At 35.6% G+C, this 18,812-nt stretch overlaps 2 long non-coding RNA genes across 3 annotated transcripts; both read left to right on the forward strand.

Moving 5' to 3' along the window:
* Window positions 1-9,482: 9,482 nt before the first annotated feature.
* Window positions 9,483-10,267, forward strand: LOC126654120 (uncharacterized). Its single transcript, XR_007632423.2, has 2 exons — window positions 9,483-9,734; window positions 9,855-10,267. It is a non-coding gene; the product is annotated as an uncharacterized LOC126654120 (long non-coding RNA).
* An 885-nt stretch (window positions 10,268-11,152) lies between these two features.
* Window positions 11,153-17,501, forward strand: LOC126654119 (uncharacterized). Of its 2 annotated transcripts, XR_007632422.2 has the most exons (5): window positions 11,153-12,571; window positions 12,647-12,745; window positions 13,001-13,115; window positions 13,219-16,313; window positions 17,215-17,501. It is a non-coding gene; the product is annotated as an uncharacterized LOC126654119 (long non-coding RNA). The 2 variants fall into 2 exon arrangements; XR_007632421.2 differs by lacking the exons at window positions 13,001-13,115; window positions 13,219-16,313.
* The last annotated feature ends 1,311 nt before the right edge of the window (window positions 17,502-18,812 follow it).

An 18,812-nucleotide genomic window follows, 5' to 3' on the forward strand; every position in this document is an offset into this window, starting at 1 on the left:
TTCTCTTGAAGTTGAAAGCTCAAGACGCTATGACGTGTCACGACCCAAAATATTGAGCCGCAACCGGCGCTAGGGAACGGGAGTGGTAGCTCCGGAACCCGTAGCAAGTCTTAAACCGCTAATAATTTTTCGCAAATAATATAAACAAATAATATCAAACAACGGAAGCAAATACATACATATCTCATATAACAAACTATTTACATTAACTGTTTAAACCTCGCGGGCTCTAGTTACCGTACCTCGTACGAACTAGCCTCGCGGTACTATATACATCAGTTAATGTCTCAAGACATCTCACCGGCATCTGGGGCCGTGGATCATATATACCACACGTAGTCAATCAAAAGCATATAAAACATTGACAACAGTTAATATGTACAATCAAAATGAACTGCTGTCTAGGCTACAATTCTGTCGACACAGGACCACTACTGCAGCATTCACAGAAGTCAGAAACTATACATACACAACTGACTTCTGGACTTCAAAATTTGCCTCTAGCTAGGTCCACAAACTAAGCACCTGAAAGACATCAAAGGTGAGGAGTCAGTATTTGGGAAAATACTGAGTGAGTTTACATTTACTAACAGTATTAATATAGAAATATAGCATCGCATCTCAAGAAAACGATAATATAAAACATATAAACAAGTATTTAATCCGTACGAAACTAATATCCTAGCATGCGACACATTTCTCGAATAATCACATATTGCTCAACCCAATCGTAAATCTCAAGCTGTGAGTCCAACTCACTGGTGGGCCCAGCCCACTAGATTCGGGGACTTCCAGACTACACCGTAGCCGAGTTCACTCTCATATCGAATTCATATCATATCATACATATCCAACCATTTCTCAAATGCAAACACACTAGACTGACTCAATATTGGTGATCACACAGCCTATTGACACCCAATAGGTAGCTAGTTTCTTCGGATCGCATACTAGTTCTCGTATATAGAAATTAATAAAACATATAACAATTCAATCAATTATATATAATGCGATGCGTGTAAACAATATATATATCTTTTTTTTAATAAATTTAATATTTAATACGTGAAAGTAAAGTACAACTTACAGTGACCGCTATCCAATCTATAATGCACTCGATATGCTGGTCAAATACTGCTAATCCCAAAACGTCTATCTCGTAGCTTGCTGGTACGTCTGGTACATATACAAACCAAATACACGTTTAGATTATAAACGTGAATCTCGCAAACTTAACGTCTTAGGTTATAGATTTAAGTTTTCCCAATTCATTCTTATCGATTTCCAATTACGCATTATATTAATTACAAAACCCTAATCATATTCTCCATGTTCTATGTCCGAATTGTACATTTTCAGAGTCCGTAAGCTCTTATGGACTCAAGAGATGATACGCCAAACTCCCATGCACCAAATGGGTCGAAAACGACCAAGGCAGCCTTGCCTTGGCGTTGGCACGTCGTGCCAACCATTGGCGCGTCGTGCCAAGCTGCACGTCGTGCCAATTTTTGGCGCGTCGTGCCAAATTTTGGCACGTCGTGCTGACCACGACAGTAAGCTTATAATATCCAAAAAATCGATCAAAAACCCATTCCGACTTGCTTGAGACATTCCCGCACATACCCAACATCATTTTAACACAAGATCCACATTAAAAACCATCAAAAACAACGATAACGACGTGATTAAAGCGAATTCGATTCAATCGCAACGTCGCACACCAAAACAGCCATCATTCATCCATTTTTCATAATGAAAACGTCAAACTTACCTTGTTTTGAAGCTCGGGGAAGGTAGAGAACTGAATTCCGAAGAGACTGACGCGAAAATCGTCCGAAACGAACGTCGAACGGCGAAACGGTGGCTTGACGAAGATGATCGGTGAAATGGATTTCAGTTTCTCGATCCTTCTCTATTCTTCTTCTGATTCTTTTATTCATAAGTGAAATACTATATGGGTTATAAGGCAAACCGGTTTTTGATTTGTGAATTGGAAATTTAAATTCTTTAAAGCGGAAAAGAGAATTTAAAGACACAAGAGATTTAGAGTGGTTCGGATCAACTCACGATCCTACTCCACTACTCAATCTAAGATTGAGATTTTAGAATCCACTAAATGGGATTGTGCTTTATAGATAAGCACCAACTTTACAAAGAGATTTCTTAGAGATAATCTCAAACTCACAATTGATTTTTCAAGGATAATCAAGAACCTACAAGGGTTGAGTTTTTCCAAAGCTAAACTCTAACTCACAATGATTAGGAGTTTCCAAGATTACTCCAAAACTACAACAAAACTAAGTGATTTAAAAATGTATGTTTGTTGTTTCAAGGTGTGTAAATCATTAACCTTGAATCATTGCAAATGGGTTTATATTTATACCCAAAGCAATCCCCACAAAAGCTAGAAACAACAAAATAGCTTTTGCAAAAACTGGCTCGGTCGCGCCCGTGATGTACCCATCGCGCCCGTGATCCAAGATGAAGACAGAATCTTCAAACGGCTAGTGCCATGTGTCAACACATCATTGGGGGGTTCAGAAATATATCCGTTGAAACTTCAACGGTCTGATTCATCGCGCCCGAGATCCGTATGTCGCCCCCGTGATACTTAGTCGCGCCCGTGATCTTTGTGTTGCGCCCGTGATACCTCCAACGGTCACTTAGGGTTTCAGCAGATATGAATATCGCGCCCGTGATTAACTTTGTAGCGCCCGTGATATCCTACTGGACAGCTTGAGGATCAAAAACTCGATTCTCGCTAGAAAGCTCCGAATCGACTTCCGATTGCTCCTATGAGGTCCTATACACTAATAAGCAATATTAGAACCCTCATAGTTGATTGTCAAAGTCAAAACAAAGGAGTTTGAAAGGACAATAGTCCAACAATCTCCCCCTTTTTGAGTTTGACAATCAACATGCTAAAATGGCTAAGTTAAGTGAGAGTCAAATTGATTTTGGCTCCCCCTTACTTTATGCACATAAGATAAAGCAATATTTAAGGCATAAACAAGAAAAATTTGGAGATACTTAGCAAATTTAAGCATAGAGATTTCTCCCCCTTTGTCAAGCACAAAAAGAATTAAAGCATGTATAAAACATTTTAGGAGAATAAGATTTGAAAAAAAAAAAAAAAGATTCTCCCCCTCAAAACAACAATTTTGGAAAACATGGCATAGAAATTGATACAAATGTTACCTATGTTGCCATTTTCCAAAAGCTTCCTTTGATTATCCACCTTATGATTTGAGATTTGATTAGTGGACATCAATTGTACCTACAAAGCAAATCACTTAGGTACCCAAATAACTTTGGGTCCTTGAAAGTTAATGCTAGAATAGTTCAAAGGAATTAACCTTAGTTGAACTTTTCTCACATAGCAATTAGCATTAGTGTGACCATATTTCATGCAATAAAAACATTGAGTACTATGGTTCACATTTGATTGCATTTGAGGTGGCTTGGTTCTAATGGTCTCATAAGAACAAGCACAAGCATGTACACAAGAATTGACATTTGAAGATGCATGAACATGTGAGTTCTTTCTAGTCTTCTTGTTCCATTTTTGACTATATTGAGAAGCATAGCCATGTCTCAAGGGTCTTGTACCCTTGTTGCTCTTAGCCTTTTGAGCCAAGAATGGCTTAGGCCTAGGAGCTTGAGCATGCACCTTCTTTGCCTCAATTGGTTTGACCAATTTAGGAGGCACTTCTATAGAAGAAGTGTGAGGCAAAGTGGACTTCACAAAAATAGTCCCATTGGAACTAGAAACATTGTGATTATAGCCAAGTCCATATTTTATGGTTGGGCATCTTTGAGATACAAGAATTGAATCCAAAGTTGCCTTCCCTTTTTGAAATCTTGAAAGTGAATCTTTTAATTCAAGAATTTCATTCTTTAGTTGATCATTTTCCTTAAGCAAGTTATCAACATTCAAACCTTGCTTAGGGATAGATTCTAAAGATGACTTGAGAGCTTCATTTGACAATTTAAGCTCATGAAATTCTTTTGTTAAAACAATCATTTCATCTTTGGCTTTAGAAGCCTCATTTTTGAAAAATAGCATCTTGGCTTTATAATCACCACATTTAGTTACTAGTTCATCAAGCATGCTATCAATATCATCATCATCATGAGCATCATCATTAACAATATCATTTTTAACATTAAAGCATGCATCATGTGATTCAACACCAATACCATCCCAAGATAGAAAAGATTGGGGGTTTACCTCTAGTGTTGGTTCCTCCTCAAAAGACATGAGGCACAAGTTGGCATCATGGTGACTATCACCATCCGATTGAGAATCTCCATCCCAAAAGCTCTTGGAACCCCCCTTTGAGCTCTTCCTTGAAGAGGAGGGTCTACCATGATTGCCATTTCCCTTCATCTTGAGCTCTTTGACTCTCTTTGTGAGCCTCAAGAGTTCTTCCTCATTGCTTTCCTCCTTGTTCTCTTTTTCAAGATCACTTGTTGAGGCCTTGAAAGCAATACCTTTAGCAATATGTTTCTCCTTTGCCATTTCGGCCTCAATGAGCTTGATGTAAGACATCTCATGGAGAAGAAGTTTCCCAATTAACTCATCCGTCCTCAAGGTGGACAAATCATGAGTTTCAATGATGGCGGTAGTCTTAGGTTGCCATAAAAGAATAGGAAGGGATCTTAAGATTTTACCATTGATTTCATTGAGCTTGAAGAATTTCCCAAGTTGCTCAAGACTATGAACAATCTTAAGAAGCCTTGATGTCATGGAAGAAACATCTTCATTAGGCAAGCCTTTGAAGCCTTCATACTCTCCAAGAAGCAACTCAAGCTTCTTACCCTTAACTTGTTGTGTACCTTCATAGTAGCTCTCAAGAGTTTCCCACATTTGCTTGGCACAATTCAAATGTTGAATTCTACCTTGTTCTTCTCTAGAGATTGAGGAGAGGAGAGTAGTAATGGCTTTTCTATTCATGCCATTCTCCTTGACTTGCTCTATAGACCATTCCCTTCTATTCAAAAGGACTCCATTCTTGTCACATGGAGGTGTCCATCCCCTCAAGAAGACACTCCATAGATCAACCCCTTGCATATCAAGATAATTTTCCATCATATATTTCCAAACTTTGTAATTTGACCCATCAAGAAAAGGTTTGAGAGTGATGAAAAAATTTTCGGTTGCCATTTTTGATCGAAAGCTCTAGCAATTAAGCGAAAAGAAGAGCACCTTGCTCCGATACCAATTGAAATACTATATGGGTTATAAGGCAAACCGGTTTTTGATTTGTGAATTGGAAATTTAAATTCTTTAAAGCGGAAAAGAGAATTTAAAGACACAAGAGATTTAGAGTGGTTCGGATCAACTCACGATCCTACTCCACTACTCAATCTAAGATTGAGATTTTAGAATCCACTAAATGGGATTGTGCTTTATAGATAAGCACCAACTTTACAAAGAGATTTCTTAGAGATAATCTCAAACTCACAATTGATTTTTCAAGGATAATCAAGAACCTACAAGGGTTGAGTTTTTCCAAAGCTAAACTCTAACTCACAATGATTAGGAGTTTCCAAGATTACTCCAAAACTACAGCAAAACTAAGTGATTTAAAAATGTATGTTTGTTGTTTCAAGGTGTGTAAATCATTAACCTTGAATCATTGCAAATGGGTTTATATTTATACCCAAAGCAATCCCCACAAAAGCTAGAAACAACAAAATAGCTTTTGCAAAAACTGGCTCGGTCGCGCCCGTGATGTACCCATCGCGCCCGTGATCCAAGATGAAGACAGAATCTTCAAACGGCTAGTGCCATGTGTCAACACATCATTGGGGGGTTCAGAAATATATCCGTTGAAACTTCAACGGTCTGATTCATCGCGCCCGAGATCCGTATGTCGCCCCCGTGATACTTAGTCGCGCCCGTGATCTTTGTGTTGCGCCCGTGATACCTCCAACGGTCACTTAGGGTTTCAGCAGATATGAATATCGCGCCCGTGATTAACTTTGTAGCGCCCGTGATATCCTACTGGACAGCTTGAGGATCAAAAACTCGATTCTCGCTAGAAAGCTCCGAATCGACTTCCGATTGCTCCTATGAGGTCCTATACACTAATAAGCAATATTAGAACCCTCATAGTTGATTGTCAAAGTCAAAACAAAGGAGTTTGAAAGGACAATAGTCCAACAATAAGCAATTCTTTATATATTATGGCTAAAAGACCTCTTTAATCCTTGCTTTCTTTAATTAATACAATTCGTCCTTTAAACTTTTCTTTCTTCGATTTAGTCCATAACTAAATCAATTAACTTTTTAATCATAACTTATACGTATTATTTATATTCGATAAACAATACGAATCCCAATATTAATATTTTCCCGTCAAAACTTATAAATTTCCATTTTTGAGACGTAGTGGCCGAATTACCACTTTAGTCCCTGAACTTTATTTTGGGACTTTTCTTGACATTTTTCCTCTTAATTCCGTTTCTAACTTTAAAATTGACTTATAATATTAAATTCCTCGCATATAATCCTTTCCAAAACCGACCTACTAAAACTTATTTATCGGAAAACTTTCCGATTTTGCCACTCTGGCAAATCCAGAATGTACACGTGGTCCAACAAGCTAATTAATTATTTTGGGGTATTACATGACGGCTCAGAATATCAAAGTTATTGAGGAGAAAACTATTGGCATGACTCGAGAGATCGAGGAGCTCATAATTGTCAACACCTATGTCGGTGAAGAAAGGAATAAGTTGAAGGCCGAGGTTGAGAAGCTTCATATTCGTCTTTTACACGAATGCCTTTTATTCTGCTTTGATCAGCGAGTATCGCCTCGCCATTGGGAGAATACTTACGGAAATATTTTATAATTGATTGATAAAAAGATTCAAATTTTGCGATTGGCATTTAATACTTTTATGTTGAATTAGACTAAATTGTTTTTATTAGTGAAATTTGATTTAATTTTTTTTCTATGATAGTTTATGAAGGATAGTATTTTTTTTACACCTCCAAACAAATTATTTATCTGGCGATGTGAAATTTTATGGTATTTCATCACTGCTTTCGCTAAATTCTGATTTTTTTTAATTGGAAGAAAAATAATATAAAAAACAGAAAAACAGAAAGCATAAAAATTAAAATTAAATTTTGAGTATTAAAGTTTAAAAGTAAGTTTTAGCGATTCTATTTTCGATTTTGTTTTGGTTGTGAACTATGTCCAAACTCGGTTTGGTAAAGGGGCATAGATAGTTTAATAGACTGAAAATGAATAAATAAGAGAATAGATAGTTTTATTATTGAAATAAATAAATTTAACTAAATAAAAAAAGAAAGGTTAAATGTACAAAAAACTCTCGTAGTTTTTTAGAAAGTATAAAATAGCCATTTAATTTTTTTTTGGTATAAATTGACCTTTTAATTTTTTTTATGAATAAAAAAAACTCTTCAATTCAAAATATCTATTAACTGGTGACATGACATATGAGAAAAAAATTCAAAAAAATTCTTAATGTTTAAAAAACTTACAGTTTTTATACATATAATTTTTTTTTTAACATATTTCACACTTTTCTTCATTTAAATATCAAAATTAAATTAATTTAATGAATTTTAAAATATTAAATAATTTTTTTAATTAATCCTTATTTTACTCAAAATTTATTATTCCGAAATAAAATTCGCCCAAAAATTTTAGACTCAGTAGTTCTTCACTCCCGCTACAGCTCTCTCGCAATCCGACCCGCCGCCGGAGACACCGACCTTCGTCGGAGACAAAGCTCATCGTCTCAAACGAAGCAGCTCATCTGAGCTTCGTCTCAAATAAAGCCCATCGTCTGAGAATCGTTTGAGACTCGTCTCAGACGATGGGCTTCGTCCGAGGCGAAGCTCTTCGTCTGAGCTTCGTCTCAGACGCAAATATGCGTCTGAGACAGAGCTCTACGTTTGAGATATGTCTCAGACAAAACTGCTCCGTCTCAAACGCATATCTGCGTTTAAGACGAAGCTCTACGTCTGAGCTTCGTCTCAGATAACTTAGACAAAAAGCTTCGATTCAGACGAAGTTGGTTGTCTCCGGTGCGTTTTTGGAAAGGGGCGGTGGTTCCGGACGAAAGTGGGTGAAGGTGGTAGATATGGAAGTGGGAGAGAAGTGAAGAAATTAAAAAAGAAATACATTCTCCGAAAAAAAAACGGAAAACATAATAAAGACCAACAATTAGGTGAAGCGGCACAAAAACGATAAAGAAAAATAATTCCAAAAACAAATTTTATTTCAAAATAATAAAATTTTGAGATAAAATTCAATCAACATTTTTAATTGTGTTACGAAGTGTTTACTTAGGTTTCGATTAATATTACCGGGTTTCGAAGTGTTTATTTAGCTTTCGATTAGTTTAATTAAATTTAAAGTATTCATAAAAAAAATGAGTTTAAATTGGTTTTAATTTATAATTTTATTTAATTATAGATATTTAAATGAAGAAGAGGGTGAAAATTGTTAAAACAATTTATAAAAATAAAATTAGTAAGTATTTTAAACATTAAGGCTGATTTTAAATTTTTCCCTATGTGACACGTCGTCAATTAACTGAGATTTTGGACGGAAGGGTTTTTTTTGTTCAATTTTAAAAGTTTGAGGGTCGATTTGTACCAAAAATAAGTTAAAGGCGTGTCATGTACTTTGTTGGAAAAACTCAAGGGTTGTTTTGTACCTTGAGCAAAAGAAATAAAGAAATGGCTATTACACAAGCTAAACCTACCACCCTTATCGTCTTCTTTGTTTATATTTGTTGAGAAATTGTTTGTTGTTTTTAAAGGTCAGAATCTAATTCCGTGAGATTATAGTGTTGTTTTGTGAAGGAAATCCCTAAACCCTAAACCCTAAACCCTATCGTCTTCTTTGTTTATATTTGTTGAGAAATTGTTTGTTTCCGTGAGATTATAGTGTTGTTTTGTGAAGGAAATGGTGGGTATTTTCTCAAGATTTTCTGTTGGTAGAGTTGGGCACCCAAAGTGCTCTTGTAAGTTCTTTTTTGGTTATTTATAGTTTTGATTGTACAATTTTTCTTTTTGTTTTGATAATTGGGGATACATATTTGTTTACTTGTTAATTTCATGTTGTAATCTGTGAAGTGGAATGCAGAGATGGCGGCTGCTGCCCCTCATGGAATTGAAGTAGCAGTTGAGCACCCAATCGAGCCGCTTGATACCGATCAACCCATCCAATGCCCCCTTCCTGAACCTTCAATTCTTAATGTAAGCTCCCTTACCTTATTGCCTGCTTTACGTAACTTGTTGCTGTGTTTTCAATTTGTTTATTCAAGAACAAAATTATGAGTGCGATTTTAATGACGGGATGGTGATCTTTTAAGGGAAATTGTAATTAGCACAAGCTTTTCGAAATAGGTAAGAATTCAAGTGATTGATTAGGAATTCATTTAATTTTAAGGACAGAGCACCAACATAGTACCATGCCCCTCAGCAATGTGTTAATCAGCAGCAGCATTCTTCGTACAAATGAAGAGTCCAATTTGCCAAGATGAAGCTGATTGGATTACCAAAAATATAGTGAATAAATTGGACTTGCACTAGCAACATGGCAAAAGATGACAATGAGATTGTGAGAAAAGTATGTCTTTTAATTATCTTGATAAGTCGCGAGAACATGTCTATGCATTAAGACAAGACATCATCATATTCATGGCTGAATATATGCAAAAGTTTGAAGAATTTACATCTCAAGGTAAGGAACAGTCAAACATGCGCTTAGATTTGCATCATGAAATCAATTACAAAGACTTTGAAGTCATAGGATTACCACAAGAACAATTGAATTATAAATGAGTGATTAAACTTGAAACAGGGAATAGAAGAGTTTGAATTAGATGTTCAAAATTTTGCGTTTGTGTTGTCTAATGTAAGTGGTGAAAAGATAGAGTTTGTTATTCCAAATGAGTTCGTGGAAGAGTCCGATGAGAGGTTTGAGTTGAGCTATACCAGTTGCTATCAATGAATAAGATTGAATGGCAGCCTAGCACTTAGTTGGGCAACTTAGCACTTGTACTCTCAATGAAAAGTTAGGATAAAAATTCATATGGACAACTAGGAAACAAGAAAGCAACTTAGGCTGCATCCGCTTCCATCTTCTAGTCTCTATTCATACTTCTCCTTTACAAAATAGCCTAATCCAAGACTATTTAGCTTGTAACTTTAATATAACATGTCACAACAATGTATCTACTGGCTGAAACTTTAATGGTAAACATCCGTTGTTAAGTGGCTGCATCACTGCGGGTTTTGCTGAGAATGGAATTGTGACATCCAGAAACTTTGGAGGTTAGTTGATGAATGGCTAGGATAAAAAAATTTAAGTTTGAGAGAGGGTTTATCTGAGTTGTGTATTTTTTTATAACAGGACATTCTTCAACTTGACAAATCTTTTGACAGTTTTGAATGCATTGCAAAATGGAGGGATAATGCCAAGCAAAAATCCACTAAACAAATAAGTAATTACCCCCAAGACTAGCTTACTACTGCTGGAGTCTTGAAAGGGTAATACAAGACTCAAACCCCCCATTAACAGGCCATATAATGGCATTTGTGATCCTGGAAGTGAAACAACACTATTAGCCTGTTTAAAAAGGCTTAGTTCTTCATTTTTCAGAAAGTTGGTTTTATTTTCAACCATTGACACAGCTTGCTTACCCTCACTCCATTTTCTTATTAAACAAGATTTTGTTCAGCTCTTCTTTCATCTCCCTAACTTGCAGGTTTTTCTCTTCCATAAAGATTTCAAATGTTCTCTCATTAACCTTCATCTTCACTATTGCAACTGTAAGTTCTCTTTCCTTTTCCTCTATGATCTCCTTAAACTTCACCTCCTTCTCTAGAAGCTTAAGCTTCAGCTCATGCACGCTCTTAACAGCTTCAATTTCTTTTTTTTTATCTTTCAGGAGAGATTCCATCTCCTGAAGCTTGAGATTTTTCTATGCAACTTCAACCGCTATCTCTCTAGCATTCGGATTAAACAGAAATTCCATCTCTTTCTTCGCAGATTCTTCAGCTCTTTCATCACAGATTCTTTCAGCTCCTTCATTACAGATTCTTTCCGCTCCTTCGTCACAGTCGCGTGATCCATGGGATTAAAACTAATCCCATGGATCACGCGACTGTGACGAAGGAGCGGAAAGAATCTGTAATGAAGGAGCTGAAAGAATCTGTGATGAAAGAGCTGAAGAATCTGCGAAGAAAGAGATGGAATTTCTGTTTAATCCGAATGCTAGAGAGATAGCGGTTGAAGTTGCATAGAAAAATCTCAAGCTTCAGGAGATGGAATCTCTCCTGAAAGATAAAAAAAAAGAAATTGAAGCTGTTAAGAGCGTGCATGAGCTGAAGCTTAAGCTTCTAGAGAAGGAGGTGAAGTTTAAGGAGATCATAGAGGAAAAGGAAAGAGAACTTACAGTTGCAATAGTGGAAGGTTAATGAGAGAACATTTGAAATCTCTATGGAAGAGAAAGACCTGCAAGTTAGGGAGATGAAAGAAGAGCTGAACAAAATCTTGTTTAATAAGAAAATGGAGAGTGGGGGTAAGCAAGCTGTGTCAATGGTTGAAAATAAAACCAGCTTTCTGAAAATGAAGAACTAAGCCTTTTTAAACAGGCTAATGGTGCTGTTTTACTTTCAGGATCACAAATGCCATTATATGGCCTATTAATGGGGGTTTGAGTTTTGTATTACCCTTTCAAGACTCCAGCAGTAGTAAGCTGGTCTTGGGGGTAATTACTTGTTTGTTTAGTGGATTTTTGCTTGGCATTATCCCTCCATTTTGCAATGCCTTTAAAAGTGTCAAAAGATTTGTCAAGTTGAAGAATGTCCTGCTACAAAAAAATGCACAACTCAGATAAACCCTCTCTTAAACTTAAAAATTTTCTTATCCTAGCCCTTCATCAACTAACCTCCAAAGTTTCTGGATGTCACAATTCCACTCTCAGCAAAACCCGCAGTGATGCAGCCACTTAACAACAGATGTTTACCATTAAAGTTTCAGCCAATAGCTACATTGTTGTGACAGACTATATTGAAGTTACAAGCTAAATAGTCTTGGATTAGGCTATTTTGTAAAGGAAAAGTATGAATAGAGACTAGAAGATGGAAGCGGATGCAACCTAAGTTGCTTTCTTGTTTCCTAGTTGTCCATGTGAAGTTTTATCCTAACTTTTCATTGAGAGTACAAGTGCTAAGTTGTCCAACTAAGTGCTAGACTGCCATCCAACCTTATTCATTGATAGCAATTGGTATAATCAAACCTCTCATCGGACTCTTCCATGAACTCATTTGCTTCTGATGCCTCCGCTTCGGGTTCTGCCGCCGGGTCGGACTATGTCTTCAATGTGAATGCAATGCCCAGAATTGCTCCCACATATGCTGCAGCTTTTGAAACAGCAATGTCTGAGGTAGCGGACAATGAGGAAGCATTAAAGGGTTTTTCATCACATTTTTATGTCATGCTTATCCTGCATTGATGCAGTGCTGCGGTTTTCTCAATTGCTATTCCGGTCATGACCATTTTGATGCGTTCCAGTAAGTGTTCAACTTATGTTTTACATATTATTTATGCGTTCTTATTTAATTGTGTTTGTTTTCAATTGTTTGCAGAGTTCTCTGTTGATTTCTCTTCAGCAGCCAACTTAGCGTTTTCCACTAGGTTTAGCATTTGGGCTTGAAGTTTTTGGTGGTGTTCTTCTGATTCACGTGGTAGGTTTCTGTTTATAAGTTGAGAGTTGGGATTATCGGACTGGTTTATCTAATTGTTATGTTTAAGATTGGAGAATTTCTACTATAAAGTGTTTATGGATTTCAGTTGATGCCCTTTCTATCTTGTTGGTTAATTTATCTTGTTGGTTAATTTATCTTGTTTCTTCTAACTTCAATTGATTATTTATCCTTCTATTTTAGGCTAATTGATTATTGATCTTAGAAGGCCTTGTGAATTTTACTTTTGTTTGGCAGCCAAAACTATATTTGCTTGGGAGTCTATGATTCCAAATGGATTTTAGTGGCAGAATGAGAATTGTTGTTGTGTAGAACTCTAAATTGTTGCCTCACAGGACAGGACATAGACTAGGTATTATGCTCCCTTTTTGTTGGAGACTTGATTAGACTTTTATCATTTTGATCTAGAAGTGAACTGCTTGAGGACTTGCTGAATGGATTATGCAAAATTGCAGGTTTTTGGTTCCTTACAAGTTGTAATCATCATAGTTAATTATGCTTGAGATTCTTAATTTTGAAGCTGAATTGGTGACTTGTGTTGATGGGAGGACAGTTTAAAGGAAGGGGTTTTACAATGAAAAGAAGTGCTGAAGAAATCCATCTGGAGATTCCCTTGAATTTTTGTGAGGAACGAACACTCTTAGAGCTTGTATACCTAAGATGTAGGAACTGTAAAATCTGAGACCTACTATCATATCCTGAGTATGTTGTGATGGTTTAGAATCTGATTAAACATTGAAGGTTGCTTGAGTTACAAGGGAGCATTTGATGTTGATTTTGATACCATCTTTATGAATTTTCAGTTATATTGTTACTTGGAATCTCGTTATATAGATTTATTTTGGCTGTTCATTTAATTTAACATTTTGGCATCTACTTTGAAAGCTCTTAGAGAAGTGTATCAGCCACTTGTGAATTTGAGTCTTGAGATCATAATTACTTTTTATAATCATTGCATCTGAGGAGCAAGAATAATTAATAGGGTTCACTGCTTAGTTAGGCTGATTAGGATTATATATTTTGATCAAGAATGTTATGATAGGCTTTGAAACAGGAATTTGATGTTAGGAGACAAGACTTTACGGTGACAGACATGTCTTGTTTTATGAATGGTTTTCAAATTGCAGACATGACAATCGTGTGCCTGCAAGGGATTATTGTTTTATAATGGCCTATGCTTCTGTTGATCTGTATACTATATCATATGACTAGGTTGCAGCTAAGTGGCTGATGGTTAATGCAACATGATATTTTACTTCAAACATAGATTAAGCTCTTTGTTTCTTTTCTTGGGTATCATTTTTCTCTGAATAATTGTCGCAAGGTGGTAGCGACATAGATGCATTTTAAAGTCAGTGCAACTCACTTTGAAAATGAGGAACAGTTGCATCAGCATGCTGTGGAAAGTTACCTTATACCTGAACTTTATTCAACTTGCAAAACTCTATGTAGAAACATAACAATGCTTAAGGATTTATAGAAGTTTAATATCAAATTGGAAGGGACTGGCAACTTGAGTCCATCAATTGGATATTATCATTTACATTGGTGGGGTATAGACTGAGTGATTATATTCTTAGCATAGATTAATTGTTTTTTGGTTTGTGCATACTTTATTTACTAGTGCATGATATTTGTATTAAATGAGTTGGCATCCATCTATAATTTGTAGAACTTTAGGCTATAGATTAAGGCATATTACTTGAATTTAATAGACAAATTTGAAGCCATTCTTTCCGTGGGCGTGTCTTCACTTATGCAAAACCGCACATACACACAAAATATTATGTGAAGGAATATTAATATTATTGATTGGTCAGTTACTTACGTTTGTTGTGCATTTAGTATGTAGTGCTAAGTGCTAGTAGATTTGTGAAGCCATGCTACTTGCCTTATATCATAGATCATGCTCTTATTCCTTATTCGCTTGGGCATACACGCTATTTGGATTGTATCAAATATCATGCTCTTAAATTCTTTGCTTAGAAATTATGAGTCTTTGGAGTGAAAGTTGCAATATGAGACTTGCCTTGTACTGATGAATATTATTGTTTTTTTTGCTTTTACTAGAAATAGAGAAGACAGCTCTGATACTTGTTAGTCTTGATAAAGGGGTGGCATGTTTTAGAGTTATCCGTTACACTTGTAGTTGCTCAAGTGTTCATTTGCAGATGGTGGCCGTCCTTGGTTAGTGTGGCTGCTTTATGGAAATCTATAAAGAATTTTCTGAAATTGAAAAATAGACTGAAATAAGCTGAAAGTGCCCAACTCCCTAGCGCAATTAGTTGGCTTGTTTATTAATTGGTTGTAAATTTCTTGCAGGGTATCTGCTCTGTATTACTTTGAAAAATCTGTGATTTTGATGCTTATAATCGTGTTTCTACTGCATCTATGATATGACTGCAAATTTGAAGATTGGTTTATTTTTCTAAAAAATATTTGCTTGAAGATTATAATGTAGGTTAAAGGATGTATTATGAAATCTTTCATGCTAGTTTTAACTCCTACCTCGCTCATTCTTTCTGTTTGTCTCTCCTCTTCCCCACTAATCTGTTTTTTGTTAATTTTCAAAAAGAGACACAGGAGCACTCACTGAATCTTTAATCTGCACACTTGCTCTCCAATCTTGCTCCTTTTAACTTTTTGCCACTTAATTTGGTAGAAAAAATAATTTATAGTCTTTTTTTATTCTACTGCGTTGCTGTGTAACCATAAATTTTACGGCCTAGCTTCCCCTGTTTCTCAATCTCACTGATTGCTGTCTTTGGTTTAACCTCTTTACTATGCTAGGCTTTCTTGTCTATTCGTTTGATTTCAGCTGTCTTTGATACCATAGGGCTATCATTTGGTATTAACATTAGATCAGTATTTTATAAATTGTGCAATTAAAATTTCTTATGCTTTTCAAAGAATGGAGACCTTAATTTAAAATATTTCTATTAGGTTCACCATTCACCATTGTGTGTCTGAAGCCTATTTGACGTAGTTAGTAGTTGCTGTTTGTTAATGCCACCATTTGCAAATTGTGTAATAACAATCTCTTATGCTTTTCAAAGAATGGAGAACTTGATGCTTTTAAAATATTTCTATTAGGTTCACCATTCACCATTGTTGTTTCTGAAGCCTATTTGACGTGGTTAGCAGTTGTTGTTTGTTAATGCCACCATTTGGACAGTTATTGTTGTTAGCACGGCCAGCAACTGCTATAATTAGCTCCAACACAGCCAACATTGCAATTGCCACTTTGATTGCAATTGTCATTACAATCATTTTATCAAAATAATTACTACTATTTCATAATTTGGTTTGAAAATACTGTTTTATTTTAAAATTTCTAACTAAAATAGATTGTACCATTATGAAAGAGACCTTTGACTTGTTTATGGTAGTCTGGTGATGTTCTTTTGTTTCTCGAGTCTAGCAGAAGTTGTTTACTTTTCTGTATGACTTGTTTGGCTCTGCTATCTTCCAAGAGCATGGTAATTGTCAAATTTGGTCCGTGGCGATTCTTGATGATTATGGACCAGTGACCATGGTGGTTGTCAAATTGGTATGTTATTTTGATGTATTTGAGTCTGGAAAATTTGATATTTTTGCCTGTACCTTTAGTATCTTTTAGTGGTTGTTTTAAACCGATAAAGGCGGCTATTGTAGCTTTTAAAGGAAACTGAAAGGACAATTGCTTTATTGGAGATATTAAGAGTTTACATCTATTGAAATGTGAGATTTTCCATCTTAAATTATGTGTCCTACCTGTGTCTCATCTGCAGAAGTTTATCAGCAATTGCAAGAATAATAGCAATGTCCTTTTGATCATTTCTATCTTTGCTTTTTTTTTTAATTTTTTTTTTTTGCATTAGAAGAGTTGTTTATATGAGGCTCTCTTTTGAGAGCAGCTCCGGTATGTAGTAATGATTCACGTTCTAGAATCTTAGAGCTTTGAACAGTGCATGAAATGTTTAGAGTTCTAGGAGAGCAACAATGTTTAGACATCGGCATAAATTTATGAGTTGCTGATCTCACGTAAGGTTAGCACATGATTATTGTTGGTGTCCTATATGATATTTTACTCAGGGTTGTGGATCCACATGTAATGTTGAGCAACTGCAAGCCACTGCTTTGCCAAATTTCATTTTGTTCTTTCATTTAACAGTTGCATTTTCATGATCTGGTCAATTGTGCTTCAGTTTAGCAGTTTCTTTTTCATGCTTTGCCAACCTTGTTCATTATGCTCTTGCGATACAAGCATTGTGATTGTCGATAAAGTAGCTTCCTCCTATATTCTTTTTGTAGTAGTTTCTAAATTTCTGTATTATTATGGTCTCTTATGCAATTTTCATTTCAGTTATAAGATCCTTACGTTACTCTTTACTGCTGCAAGTTATTGAATCTATCACCTGTGTACCTCGTATTATCAAGCGCATGGTATTAAATTTTCATTTCTTACACAGGCTTGGGGAGATAAACTGCAAAAAGCTGAAGGTTGAAGTTTTTGGCGGTGCTCTTCTGATTCATGTGTTAGGTTTCTGTTTATAATTGAATATTTTTCTTAAAAGGTCTTATGGATGAGTAGTGTTTAGTGTATTTTGGTTGGTCTAATTCAGCTTCACATCTTAGATCTTACACCAAAAGCTTTGAGTTTTGGAGTAAAGGGTAGTATAGGGTTGTTTCAATATCATCTGGAGCTGAAAATGTTTAGGAAATTTGATTTTTATATTAAAGGAACTGATTTAATGTCTTTTTTTGGGTTTATTTTATGGTTGATTTCTTACACCAAAAGCTTCGAGTTTTGTAGTAAAAATGTATGATAATTTTTGCTATCATTCTCAGTTGCTAATCTTTCAACGTTGGTTGTTGGTGGCGATTACATGTTATGATTATTCTCGGCATAATATTGGCACCTGTGTTTTACTTCATGCCTTTTCTGAATGGTATACCAAAATGCAGTTCGGTTGGGCGTGATTCACAGTAAATGGCTTGGTAAAAGTAGTGTGGTCTGTGCGGATCATGTCGTTACTCCATCACCTTCTACTTTCACAGTCCTTGTATATTTTGATACAAACTGTGCTCACTGTTTCTTCATGGTCTTGGTGATTCTGAGAAATGCTGCGCCTTGTGTATTCATTTCCGCCCAGTTATTTTTCTCTGGCGTGGAAGGGCCATTGATCAGTGTGTATCGGATCTGAATTCAGTCCTGAGGTACTAGTTTTGTTTAATTGCTATGATTCATCTCAGCTATTTAGACTTCCCTCTTAATGTTTACTTGCCATTTTGTCTTGATCATTGTTCATTCTTAGTCATAAACTCACATCATAGTTAGCAGGGTTTCAGAGCTAACTATATTTGACTTATACAACTCTCTTTAAAGGGGTTATGGGAGCCTCAGCTCATGCATCGGTTTACCGAAATCACCTCCGCTATCCCACTCCTTCTATTCAAAAAGGCGAGCAGCCCTTAAACAAAAAGGCCCTAAGAGGGCTCTTCTTTATATAATAAAAAAGCCCTTAAGTAGGTAGCCCCGATAACCGAATTCAGTAACTTGTTAGGAGTAGGTTTTCGCATTTCCAAAAAAAAAAGAATGTGAGCCTTCTATATATAGTAGGGTATTTTTGTAAATATATTTATTAAAATAATAGTGAGGGTAATGTTGAAAAAATGAGAGAAAAATGTGTAAAATAAATTTTGAAATCAGGTATTTTGAAATAATCCCATTTTTTTTATTCCAAAAAATTAAAAATAACATCAATTAATTCAAATCACAATATAAAAAGGATCGCTTAGTTTATTATCTATCTTATTTTGAAAGATTTTATATGTTAAAAACTGATTTTTTGGTTGAAAATTAAAGTATTGCCTCAAAATAAAATAAATATTAATAATATGATACAACGTTTTAGAAATTTTAAAAAATGGAAACTTTTAAAAATTGGGGAAGTTCTTACCTAAACCCGGTACATGAAAAATTCATGGACCTATCCTATAAGGTGTTAGAAAAATGAGAAGAAAGAGAAAATTGTCTTAAATTTTCTAAGACTTCATTGGATAGGTA

The sequence above is a fragment of the Mercurialis annua genome, linkage group LG6, assembly GCF_937616625.2.
Source record: "Mercurialis annua linkage group LG6, ddMerAnnu1.2, whole genome shotgun sequence".
NCBI classification, from domain to species: domain Eukaryota; kingdom Viridiplantae; phylum Streptophyta; class Magnoliopsida; order Malpighiales; family Euphorbiaceae; genus Mercurialis; species Mercurialis annua.